Source organism: Peromyscus leucopus, chromosome 20 (assembly GCF_004664715.2).
Source record: "Peromyscus leucopus breed LL Stock chromosome 20, UCI_PerLeu_2.1, whole genome shotgun sequence".
NCBI classification, from domain to species: domain Eukaryota; kingdom Metazoa; phylum Chordata; class Mammalia; order Rodentia; family Cricetidae; genus Peromyscus; species Peromyscus leucopus.
The window spans coordinates 793554-805031 of NC_051080.1; the positions used below are offsets into that span (position 1 = coordinate 793554).

General features: G+C 49.0%; 1 long non-coding RNA gene across 1 annotated transcript; it reads left to right on the forward strand.

The window, feature by feature from the left end:
* Positions 1–5402: 5402 nt before the first annotated feature.
* Positions 5403–10251, forward strand: LOC119086333. The gene is made up of 2 exons (XR_005089581.1): positions 5403–5613; positions 9838–10251. It is a non-coding gene; the product is annotated as an uncharacterized LOC119086333 (long non-coding RNA).
* Positions 10252–11478: the final 1227 nt, after the last annotated feature.

The following is an 11478-nucleotide window of genomic DNA, read 5'->3' on the forward strand; positions in this document are numbered from 1 at the left end:
AAGGGGCCTGAGGATAGGTATGGATCTGGGCAAAGACCTCTTGTTCCTGGGTATGGAAATCCTGGCCTTTGGTGTGATAGGAAATACTAATTCTAGACCAATTAAAACAGTCTGGTCTCTCTTCTGACCCCCAGGTGCCCTCACAGCAGATCAATGTGTGCAGGCAGGATGGAGAAGCAGGCAGCTGCCCTTCCTATAAAAGAATTTGAGCCGGGCGGTGGTGGCGCACGCCTTTAATCCCAGCACTCGGGAGGCAGAGCCAGGCGGATCTCTGTGAGTTCGAGGCCAGCCAGGAAAGGCGCAAAGCTACACAGAGAAACCCTGTCTCGAAAAACCAAAAAAAAAAAAAAAAAGAATTTGAATTTTCTTTGATTATTGGCAGGGCTGGAAGCTGCAGGTCCTTCCTCCCAGCAGCTTTGAGGTTGACAGGAGCACAGGGAAAGATGAGTGGAGTATGGGGTTAAACATTCACTTTCCTTCTCCAGACCCGGGAGGGCGAAGACAAACTGTACAAAACAGAACAGCAAGGAGCGCAAAGGAGGAACTGATTTTTGCCACCGAGCATTGGCTCCAGTCTGCTGAGATCCCAGCTCCTTTGAAATTCATTGGTTTCTCTCCTTTTTTGTAGGGCCAGGAGGGAGTAAAGAAATGGGTATGGGCAGATAGTCCACATCCTTTCCACAATCACTTGGATTGGGCCACCTTTCTTTACTCAGCAGATGTGGATTCTGGTAGGGGTTCGGGTGCTGGCTAATGAGGACAATCCGTGTTCTGGTTTTCAGGAGCCAGAATCTGACAGCCTCTTCACCTAAGGTAAATAAGACTCCTAAATGCACCAAGAATAGGGAAACGTGCTTTGTGTTTTAGAGATTTTGAGGTTATAATAGGTCACTGACCTTTACCCCCTGAGAGCAGTAGCTTTGGAGACACCAGCACCTGTGTTCCAGGGACAGGGATGAGGTGGAAATGAAGAACTGTCTACAGTGAGTCAAGAGGATGTGAAGGTCAAAGTCACAACTGATACAGAAAGCAAACTGGTACTCTGTCCCAGGTTAGTAAAACTCAGCTTCTCATTGAGGGCCTCTTCTCTGAGTCCCTGTGTTTGCATCCTCATTATGAACTCCAGAGGCAGATCGTGTGTCAGCCAGCCTTAGGATCTCAGAGCAAAGGCTGCTGGGATACAAAGAGCAAGAGTCCTGGTTCAGCCTAGACAAAAGGGGGAAGAGCGCCAGAAAGAAACAAAAGAGAGGAGAGAGAGAGAGACAGAGAGAGAGAGAGAGAGAGAGAGAGAGAGAGAAAGAAAGAGAGAGGAAGAGAGGGGGAGAGAGCGAGAAGAGGGGAGGAGAGGAGAGGAGAGGTGAGGGAGGGGGAGGATGAGAGAAAAGAAAAGGGGCACTGTGCTAGGAAGTGTTGGACAGAGGTCTCCTTGAAGAGGGTGCTGTGAAGGTTGCACTGAACAGTGCCTACATGCCTCTCTAGCTGTTGGATTGGGGCTTCTCAGCCCATGCTCAAGGGTTACATTGCTCTTGGAAGGTCTGACCCAATGAACTATCCCATCCCACTTTGGGGAAACAAAGGGGAATTATTTATTTATTGCTAAAGGTCAAACCCACAGGACCTCACAAACACTAGGTAAGTGTTTTACTCACACACACATAAATACACAAACGAACCTGAATCATATACATATACACATATTATATACACACAAAGAAACCTGAGTCATGGCATGGGCAAAGGTATAGCTCAGTGGAACAGTACTTGCCAGCACACATGAGGTACCGGGTTTGGTGCTCAGTACCAAAACAAAGCAAAAACTTGAATCTAACTGGGCAGTTTCCACCAGTACACTGTGGACAGGGCATAGGAGATGTAATATAGGCCCAACAGGCAATGTATACTCAAATATACCAAGTGGATCCCTCTGCAGACAGAGTCTAACATCATTTTGATAGGTCACCTCTTGTATGGGTTCTATAAATTACCCTATGCACTTAAGACTTGCTTGTCACAGAGACTGTCCCTATTCTCTTCCTCACACAGAATTTCTTCTTTGATTCTTCCAGGGTTTACAAACCTCATACCAAACTCTTCTCAAATGAATCTCACCTGTCCTAGCATGAGGGAACCCCTAACCCTTGTAGTTTCTTCGGGGTAACTGATGGAGAGGGGGTAGCAAAGCATATCCTTTTGCTAAGGATAGAATTTTTTTTCTTCAAGCATTGTGTGGTGGCTTATTCCTGTAATCTCAGCACTCAAAAGGCTGAGGCAGGAGGACTGCCATGAGTTCAAGATCTGATCTACATAGGCTGTAGGCCAGCCTAGGCTTTAGAGTGAGATCTTGTCTCAGAGAAACATCAACAAAATCAAGGTTTTTCTTCTTACTAATGAAGAAAACAAAGATCCTCTCTCCCACCTGGAAGAACAGGCCTCAACTTCTCCCTTTTCTCCTGTACCTATTTAGGAAGCCAAAATTGCTGAGTAATCCTATAATGTAAAGCTCTCGTTTGACAGATGATCAAACTATGGGGTCACAGAGATTAAGCACCCGGAGCCCAGAGAAGAGTGGCCCGGTCTCCAGACCCGCTTTGGCACAGGGTCAACACAGAGTGCCAGTGGTCCTCAGGCTGGCTTGGCCTACATTTGTGCAGCGTCATCACCTGGGCTGGGTGAGGTACACTGGGGATGAATTCTTCTTTCTCTCCTCACCCTCTCTCCTATTTTACCCTTTATTTTAAAACAAATCAAACCCAAACCCAAATGAACCAGAGCTTCTCCATTCTGCCTTCTCTCCGTGTTTCTTTCCTGTATACTTCCCTCCTTCCTGGCTTCCCAGAGTCCTTTGGTCTGACTGGGCACTTGGGCTTTTACAGGCATGCAGGCACATCTTTCCCGCCTGCCGGGTCTCTTCTCCTTGTTGTTGTGCATTTTCCTGGCACTTCCTGATATCTTCCTTTGTTTCTAAGTCTTTCCTCTGCAGTGTGTGGCTGGCATAACCGGGCCTTCCCCAGAGGAAGGTCTGGCCGGCACCCACCCAGCCGCCTTTGCACTGCTGTTTCTCAGCCCCCTCAGTCTGGGACCCTATTTCTAGGTGTCCCTTTACTTAACATGTCAAGGTGGGTGGGGTCCACCAGTCCCCACTACAGGCTTAGGAAAGCTGTCCCAAACGGTTGTCACTCCATCAATTCTAAGAAGAAAGAGGATGAGGGGGATGTAAAAAGAAAAGGATGGACAAGCCCACAGATGGGAGGGATGTTGAGGAGGCAGAAGCAAAAGGGAGCAGATTAATTGAAGGGGGAGGGAGAAGCCTATGACCCTGTGCATCTCTCTGAAAAGCTTTGGTTTTGGTTTTTGTTTTTTTCCCAGAGTGCTAGGATTACAGGCATGAGCGACACAGAGCGCTTCTATTTGAGTGCCACCGGTCTGGTGCCTGCCTCTTTAGGGTTCCTATCAAAGGTCCAGATTTGGCGACCCGTGACAAACTTATTCTAGGCAGTGCGGCTGTTCTAACCGAGTCATCTGGGAGGACCCAGTTCCCGGACTCTGGGCAGCTGCTGGTGCCTGGCAGAAATTCTCCAGAGCATTGAAAACAAAGCCCCCCTCCCCCACATACGCTCCAGGCTAAATGAGGCCTAGCGGCCTGAAACACCACACGCTCCAAGTGGGACCCACCGCCCTTTCAAAAAACCGGTCCAAATGCAATTTTTATTTTTTACATTTGCCTTCAGCCTGGTTCTTCCAGCTTCAGGTTCCCAGAGGGGCCTGACCTCAAGTGGAGAGCCTCTCTATCAGGTATCTCTTGGGCACTAGTCAGGCAGCCATCCACTGCACCTGCTGAGGCCTGCAAGTCCCATCTCACCAAACCAGCAGCGGCCCACTCCTGCGCCCCGCCCTGTCCCCTAGTCTGGCTCCAACATCGCTCCCTGAACCCAACGTCTGCTTTTAATTCTCTTTGACATCTCTCGAGGAGGGCAATTAGCCCCTAGAACAGCGGTGGTGTGGGGGGGAACCTCTTTCCTTGGCCTCCCTGGGGCGCTGGAGAAGGTGGGAGGGTTGTGGGGATGGGAAGAGCTGCATGCACCCTTGAGACCATTTTAGAGAGATGGGTCTCTGACTCAAGCTAGATTAGAAACAGTGTAAAGGTACTGGGAGTATTCTCCTAAATTAAAATCATGGGAAGATCCCAAGAAGGCAGGGCCTTACCCTGCCAGCATGCCAGCACAGCCGGAAACTGCTACTTCCCAACACTTCTGGCTCCTCTCCCTTCCGGTGGACCTGTTCTTGGCGATCTCCAAGAGTCCCTAAGGGCTTATTGGGGTAAGCAGGTTTGGGACTACTTAGTTCTTTGGTTGTACTTAGTCTAGACCCTGGAGCCAGCGACACCTCCTACTTTCTGAAGGAGAGGAGGACTCGCCTCAACTACAATCTCAAACCCCAACTCTGCTTCCTCCCCCAAGCCCTTGGAAAAGAACTTTTTCGAAGTTCCTGCAAGTTGCATTTGGGAGAAAGAATGCCCTGGGAACACTGGATCTCTCTGCCCCTATTTTCTCCTTTCTTCCCCAGTTGCAGAAGCCTCCCTACCCCCTCCCACCCTACTCCACCCCATCCCATACCCGCCACCTGCCACCCTAGCGCCCAAACTCAGGAGGGAAAAGATGCCCTAAGCCCAAGACTGATGGCTGCCCACCCCCAGCCCAGATCCCTTGGAAGGCTAAAGGCGGGCAGGTCAGAGTTCGCCAGCCAGCGAAGAAAGCGTGATGGAGAAAGAGGAGAGAGAATTGGAGCCGCAGATTTCCAGACTGAAGCTTCGCGCTCCCGTCCCCGCTCACCTGCTCCAGACAGGCTCCTTTAGATTTTCGTCCACTCAAAAGTTTGTCCCCTTCGTAGAGGATTTCCAGGAGAGGCGCACATTTGACCCCGGGGGCGAGTTTGAGATGCCCAAGAGGGCCGGAGCGCTAATGAGCGGCCGGCAGAAGCGGGACCCCAAAGTAAGAACTGAGCAGCGATTCGCAGAGCATCCGAGAGCGCCCTGGCGTTAGCCCGGGGACGGCCCTGGGCCCACAGGGTGCTAACGCAGAGGTGGTGAACATGGGGCTGCTGAGAGGAGGGACAGAGCCCTGGATGCTGGCGACGCCCGTTGTGTCGTCCAGTTTCTGCCCCCGCGGGTGTGTGTGTTCCAGCCCACAACGTTCTCTCGACCCCTTCTGGGGCAGCGCTCAGGACCCCCACTTGTCGGAGAGGGTCCCCTTGGCCCCACCCCGCCCCTGCGCTACTACCCCCCCCCCCCCCCGCGCCACTTCCCAGAGCCGAGGGACAGACCGAGAATTGCAACTAGAAATTCGATCTATTGGTACAAGACACCACGTGCTCTCGGGCTAGCCAATGACCAGGCCGCCCGGGATGAGCTAATAATGGAAGCAATTTGTAACTTTCAGTAGCTCTCTAGGCCTAGGTACCGGTGGGAGGGAGGCTGGTGGAGGGGGAAACAGCACCCCCAGTTTTTCAGCCCAGCCTGTTTGTCTAGGGGGCATTCGGACCCCCTGGCCCTCTTTTTTCCTACGAAGCAATCTTGAGCAGGGTTCTTCGACCACTCCTGACCTACAGCGCAGCCAGGTAAGCTGGTCTCTGCCCCTCAGCCCACCTCTTCAGGCACCTGCAGACTAGCCTCCCTTCTTGCCCCGTCACACAATTGAAATCCAATTTTGTTTTTCTTATAGTTGAAAGAAAAACAATCCTCTTGTTTTCTTTACCGTAATCCTATGGTGGGCAGGATATTAAGACGTGTGTACTTTCCGTGCGGGGGTCGGTGTCGATGCTATATTCTTTCAGAAGTCTTTCCCCTGTTCCCTAGGGAACTCCACTCCGGGAGAGTTTACTTTTCCCTGGGGATGAGTTACATTTTTGTACACCAATTCTTCAGCAATATTAAGTTCACCTCCCTTCTCCAACCATCCTCCAGGTCAGCATTTACAAATAATTGCTTCCCATATTTTAAATTTATTCGTTTTTCTCTTTCCCTACTAGTTTTTGTGTTGCTCAGAATCTCCAGGCTTTTTCCCCCTCTAGGTGGACTAGCATTCAGTTTTGTATTGGTCCCTCTTTTTGTTTTGGAAATGACTTTATTGTTTGGGAAACCCTATTGGGTGCGAACAAGCTCTCCTTGGGTCAGTTCCAACACCCCTGTGGGAAGAACAATGTGGAATATTTCACACATTTTCTTCCCTTTTATTTTTGCCTTGATTTTTTATGTATTCACTTCGGTTTAAGAAACCTGACCTCATATTTACTCCTTTATGTACTAAGCCATTTTTGTTTTTATTTTCTAAGCTTCACCATCCTGCACATTTCTCCTTTTCCCTCACCCCCCTTTCCACTCCAGCCTCCATCTCAGAAGCCACACCTTCCATAATTATCAGCATTTAAATCGCCCCTCCCCAGCCCTAAGAAGGGTGCCTAGGAGGAAGAGGCAACTGTCCTATTTCTGCACTGCCCCACTGGGGACACCTCCTTCTGCTTCCCAAGTTAATGGAGATAGGAAGGTCAGAATGACCTCCAACTTTTCATTTTAGATTGAAGTTCTTTCCACTTGTCTATTCTGGGTAATTCTTTGGTTGAATTTTTAATTCTTGCTTTTTCCCTTAAGTTTTAGAAAAACGAAAGCAAATTTCATTTCAGGCTGTTGGGCCTTTTATCTCCTAGGGGAGAATTTCCAGAAGAGAAACATGATCTTTATTTTCACTTTGCTTTTGATCAAGCCAGGCTCTGCAGTGGTGGGGATACTCCTTTTGTTTATTTGTATGTTTTCGAGACAGGGTCTCACTATGTAGCCTGTCTAGCCTGGAACTCACTATGTAGATCAGGCTGGCCTAGAATTCACAGAGATCCACCTGCCTCTACCTTCCAGGTGCTGGGATTAAAGGCGTGCACCACAACTCCTGGCTAATTCTTCCTTTTTTTAAGTGTTTCTAAGAAGGTAAACTACTGGAATGTGTGATCTAGAGTTCCAGTCTATTCAGAATTACTGAAGCTACAAAAATAAAATTTGCAAGAGTACCTCACCTTCTGGGAGGATGGCCTTGGAGTGACTGTGTCTGTCCCGTGTCCCTCTCTGGGCAGAGGAAGAGCTGCCCCTCCCCTCTGGTCCCAGCCCCATTGTCACATTGACATTCTGGGCACATGCGGCCCAACCCCCACCCGATTCTCCAAGTATGAATCTAAATTACTATTAATAAGGGGCCGCTCCAAGCTAATTGGCATTAAAAGAATTCATTTCAATTTGTTAATATTAAATGAACGCTCTGCACTTTAGCTCCCTTCCTCACCCAGGATTCCCAGATGAGTGATGGGAAGCAGGGAGGGGGAGCAGGCAGGATTTTATGTCTGGCTGTCTAGCTTGGCCACTGCTGGGCCTTCCCTGGGGGTCTGAGACCAGGCACAGTGGGGGGAAATCTGAGTGTCTCCTTCTTTATCATCCTGCAAAGCAGACGCTGTGGGAGAGTGCTGGTGGGTGGGGGTCAAAAGAGAGACCCAGAAAGGTTTAGGAGATAATGTGGTGGAGGAAAAGGGGCTAGGAAAATGGGAAGGTGGCAGTGAGATAAATAGAAATTTGGAAACACAAGGGATGTGAGCCATGGGTGGGATAGGCTTATAAAGAAAGGCCCATGCAGCTGAAAGCCCACTCCCAGGGTTTAGGCATGCAGCTGGGGTCCTGCAGCTGCTAGAGGGTGGCTTTAGATTTTTCTTGGTCTGTAAAGCAAGATTATACAATGAAGGACCTGTCTTAAGGTTGTGTGGGTTTTTAAGAAACACACATGATGTGTTCTGCATCATGCTTGATACAGAGACACCACTACTACATGTTGGCTCTCTTTCTGATACAGTAATTAAGAGCTGCTGGATTGGATTCTCAGTCCTGCCTTGAATTAGTTGTATGCTATTCAGGCCATTATCCAAGCTCTCCACTGTTCTGTTTTCCCATCAGTAGTAGAGTTAATAACACCTGGGCTCAGGCAAGGAAGAAGGGAATTTCAGTGCAAAGCGTCCAGAACAACTCAAGTCTCATGCTGCATGAGAGTTAGCTGCTGTGGACAGTGTTGCCTTTTGGGTGAGCAAGTTGTGAATGGGCAGGTTGAGCAGGCTCCCTGCACCGGGAGCTCGGGGCTCGCCAGGACTGTGAGCACATCACCCGCACGCCATCCTTAGCACTTGGAGATGTGTGGAGGCAGCCAGTAACCCTGGAGGCTGTGGGGGTTCAGTTCTTCACTGTCTCTCTTCTGGCTCCTGGGTTGATGGTACCCCCCCCCCCAGTGTCCATCTTCTTTTCTTTCCCTTGGGATGCTATTGATGGAGAATTTGCTTTCTTGACCCCATATCTCCCTATAGTGACAAAGTAGTCTCCAGGGAGTGGGCTGGGGAGATGCATATGGTAGAGAGTCCAAAACTTACTAAATACTCTGTATATTCTAGACCTCATTCAGCAGGAGGCCAAACAAGATCCAAGGAGAAAGGGACCTGACAAAGTCAAAGTGAAAAAGTATCCATGTTGGAAGTTGAGCTCTGATCCTTTTTTCTGGATTATAGAAATACACACACACACACACACACACACACACACACACACACACACACACAAAATGGTTACATGGTTAAACTATAGTAGAGCCATGGGATTTTGGGGTTTTATTTTGAGATGGGGTCTCATGAAGCCCATACTGGCCTGAAACTTGCTATGTAGCTGAGAATGACCTTGAACTTCTGGTTCTCCTGACTCTTGACTCTGCCTCTCAAGAGCTGGGCTTATGGGTAGGTAGGAGCCATATCTGGTCTACAGAAACACATCTTAATGCCTTCCCATGCTGTACACTTCTGAAGAAGGAGACGAAAGAAATCATCTGAAGGGAAAGGCAGGACACATGTAAAGTCGGGGGCAGAATGGGGCCAGGATATTAGAGTAGCTGGCGTGTGTGTGTGTGTGTGTGTGTGTGTGTGTGTGTGTGTGTGATAATATTCTGATATTCTGTCTGAGAAGATTTCCCAGAGGAGGTAACTATAGGTCAGGATTCCAATGAATGGGAAGGGACAGATGATAGAAAATACAGGGAAGACGTTATACATTGATGAGGAAAGGGAGGAAGAAAGAATCACGCCAAGGCTGGCTAAGAGCTGGGATATGAACCTTATTTGCCTTGATGGCACCAAATAAAAGTAATTATCGCTCATTGAGGGCATACTGTGTGCCAGGTATTGCTCACAATAATCTTTACATTCTTTTTTCTTTTTGTTTTCTCTGTCTAACCCTGGCTGTCCTGGAATTTGCTCTGTAGACCAGGCTGGCTTCACAGATCTGCCTGCCTCTGCCTCCTGAGATTAAAAGCATGCACTACCACCACCCGGCTGCTCACAATAATCTTGACAAGTGGGTTTTAGTGCTTCTGAAGACGTCTGTTTCTGAGAGTCCACTTTAGGTCACAGGATCTGAGTGGCACAGAACTCATGCTGTGGCTGCCAGATGAGAACCTGGCTCCCCGCCCCTGTTCCCCCCTCCATGCCTCGTCTCTGTCACTCCTTCCACTCCAGAGTCAGGCTGTCCAGTGGCCTTGCTTTTGTAGATACCCTGGGGAAAAGGGTTAGTCGCGAGTAAGACCACAGAAGGAGCGGTGACCAGGCTGTAGAGACAAGAACTATCCTCATATCTACATGGAGAAGGATGAAGGAATTCTGCATGGGGGGGGCTGCTAAGTCACTCTCCTGGGACTGCTGAGCATGGGTGAATCTCAGGGGCCCAACTGTGCTACACCATTTTCCATGCAATGGTTTTTGTTTACGTCTTTTCTCCAGGGACGACCACTGAGGATCTGAGTCCTCAGTGAAGAGCGCCAGTTGTCACAGAAGCCCATTCCCTCCTTGTAGGACAGCAGAGAGCCTTCTATCCCAACACTCCACTTCCCAGCACCCTTGCCAGGCGTGGCCAGTGGGAGCCAGAGCCCAGTAAGGTCCCCCAAGCATGAGGGCACAAGGGCACGAGGGCACGGTAAGTTCTTTGTGCCCCATCATTGTCCTGGATAGAAACTGAGATGCGGCCTGGCTGGAAGCTGAAGAGGGAGGGAGTGGTCCCTAATAGAGAGCAAAGCAACAGTGTTGAGAAGAACCCGAGTCCCCACGTGACAGACGGAGGAGAGCTGACTGAACTCTGCCTGCTGCTTCTGCTGTCATTTCCATGACGAATAAAGTGTGGCTGCTGCCTGGAGCCTTTTTATTGTAACCTTTCTTTTTTCTTTCTTTCTTTTTTTTTTTTTGTTTTTTTTGTTTTTTGTTTTTTGTTTTTTGTATTTTCAAGACAGGGTTTCTCTGTGTAGTTTTGGAGCCTGTCCTGGAACTGGCTCTGTAGATCAGGCTGGCCTCGAACTCACAGAGATCCTCCTGCCTCTGCCTCTCAAGTGCTGGGATTAAAGGTGTGTGTCACCACTGCCTGGCCTGTAACCTTTCTTGATCAGCCTTCCTATACACTTTCTCACAGCACATCTGCTGACTTAAATCCATGTTAAGGATCACACCCCAGGTGGGACCATGATAATGATAACATTGGTTGAGCCATAGACCAGGCTAAGGTGTCTAAGTCTATACAGTTGTCCTGAAAACCCTCTGAGAAAGTGTTATACTTTCCAACTTACAAATAAGGCTTAAAGAAAGAAAGTGATATGCCAATGAATACACTGTAGGTAGCAGAGCTGACTTCCATTTTTAATTTTGGTTTTGATTTGTTTTTGGTGTTTTGAGACAGTCTTCACTCTGTAACATGGACTGGCCTGCAACTCACTGTGTAGCCCAGGCTGACCTTGCATTTATATTAATTCTCTCTGCTCTAGCCTCCCAAATGCTAAAAATAGAGTTGTGAACCCTCATGCCTGGTAATCTCTGAGGGATATTGGTATGTAGTTTGGGGCTAATCTTGAATTCATAATCATCCTGACTCAAATTCTCAAGTGTTGGGAATACAGATGTGCACCATCACGTCAGGCTCACCTTGGGCCAAATCCACTCCTCAGGTCAGAACTGGAGGAGACCTTAGAGAGCAACCTGTACTAGGCCATCCCCTGACAGTTAACCACATGGGCTCAGGAATCCCAGTATTTCCCTGGAGAATCTCAGGGGACATTCACTTTACATGTTGGGGTGCTGTGTAAGGCTTTGGTAAAGAAAAGGGGCCAGGCATGCTGGCGCAGACTTCTAATGCAACCCTGAGGAGGTGGAGGCAGCAGGAGTCGGAAGCCAGCTTCAGCTGCGCAAGTCGACCACCTATCTCAAAACAACAAGAGAGGAAAAAACAAAACAAAAACCAACAAGTGGCAAAGTGTCCAAGCCTCCGATAGCTACGATTCTCTTTTAGACAGCCTGGATCATCTAGAGTGAAGCGGGGTGGTGTCTGTATTCCCTTGGCTAGAGCTTGGGCAGTCCGTCTGCATTTGGACTCCCAGGCTC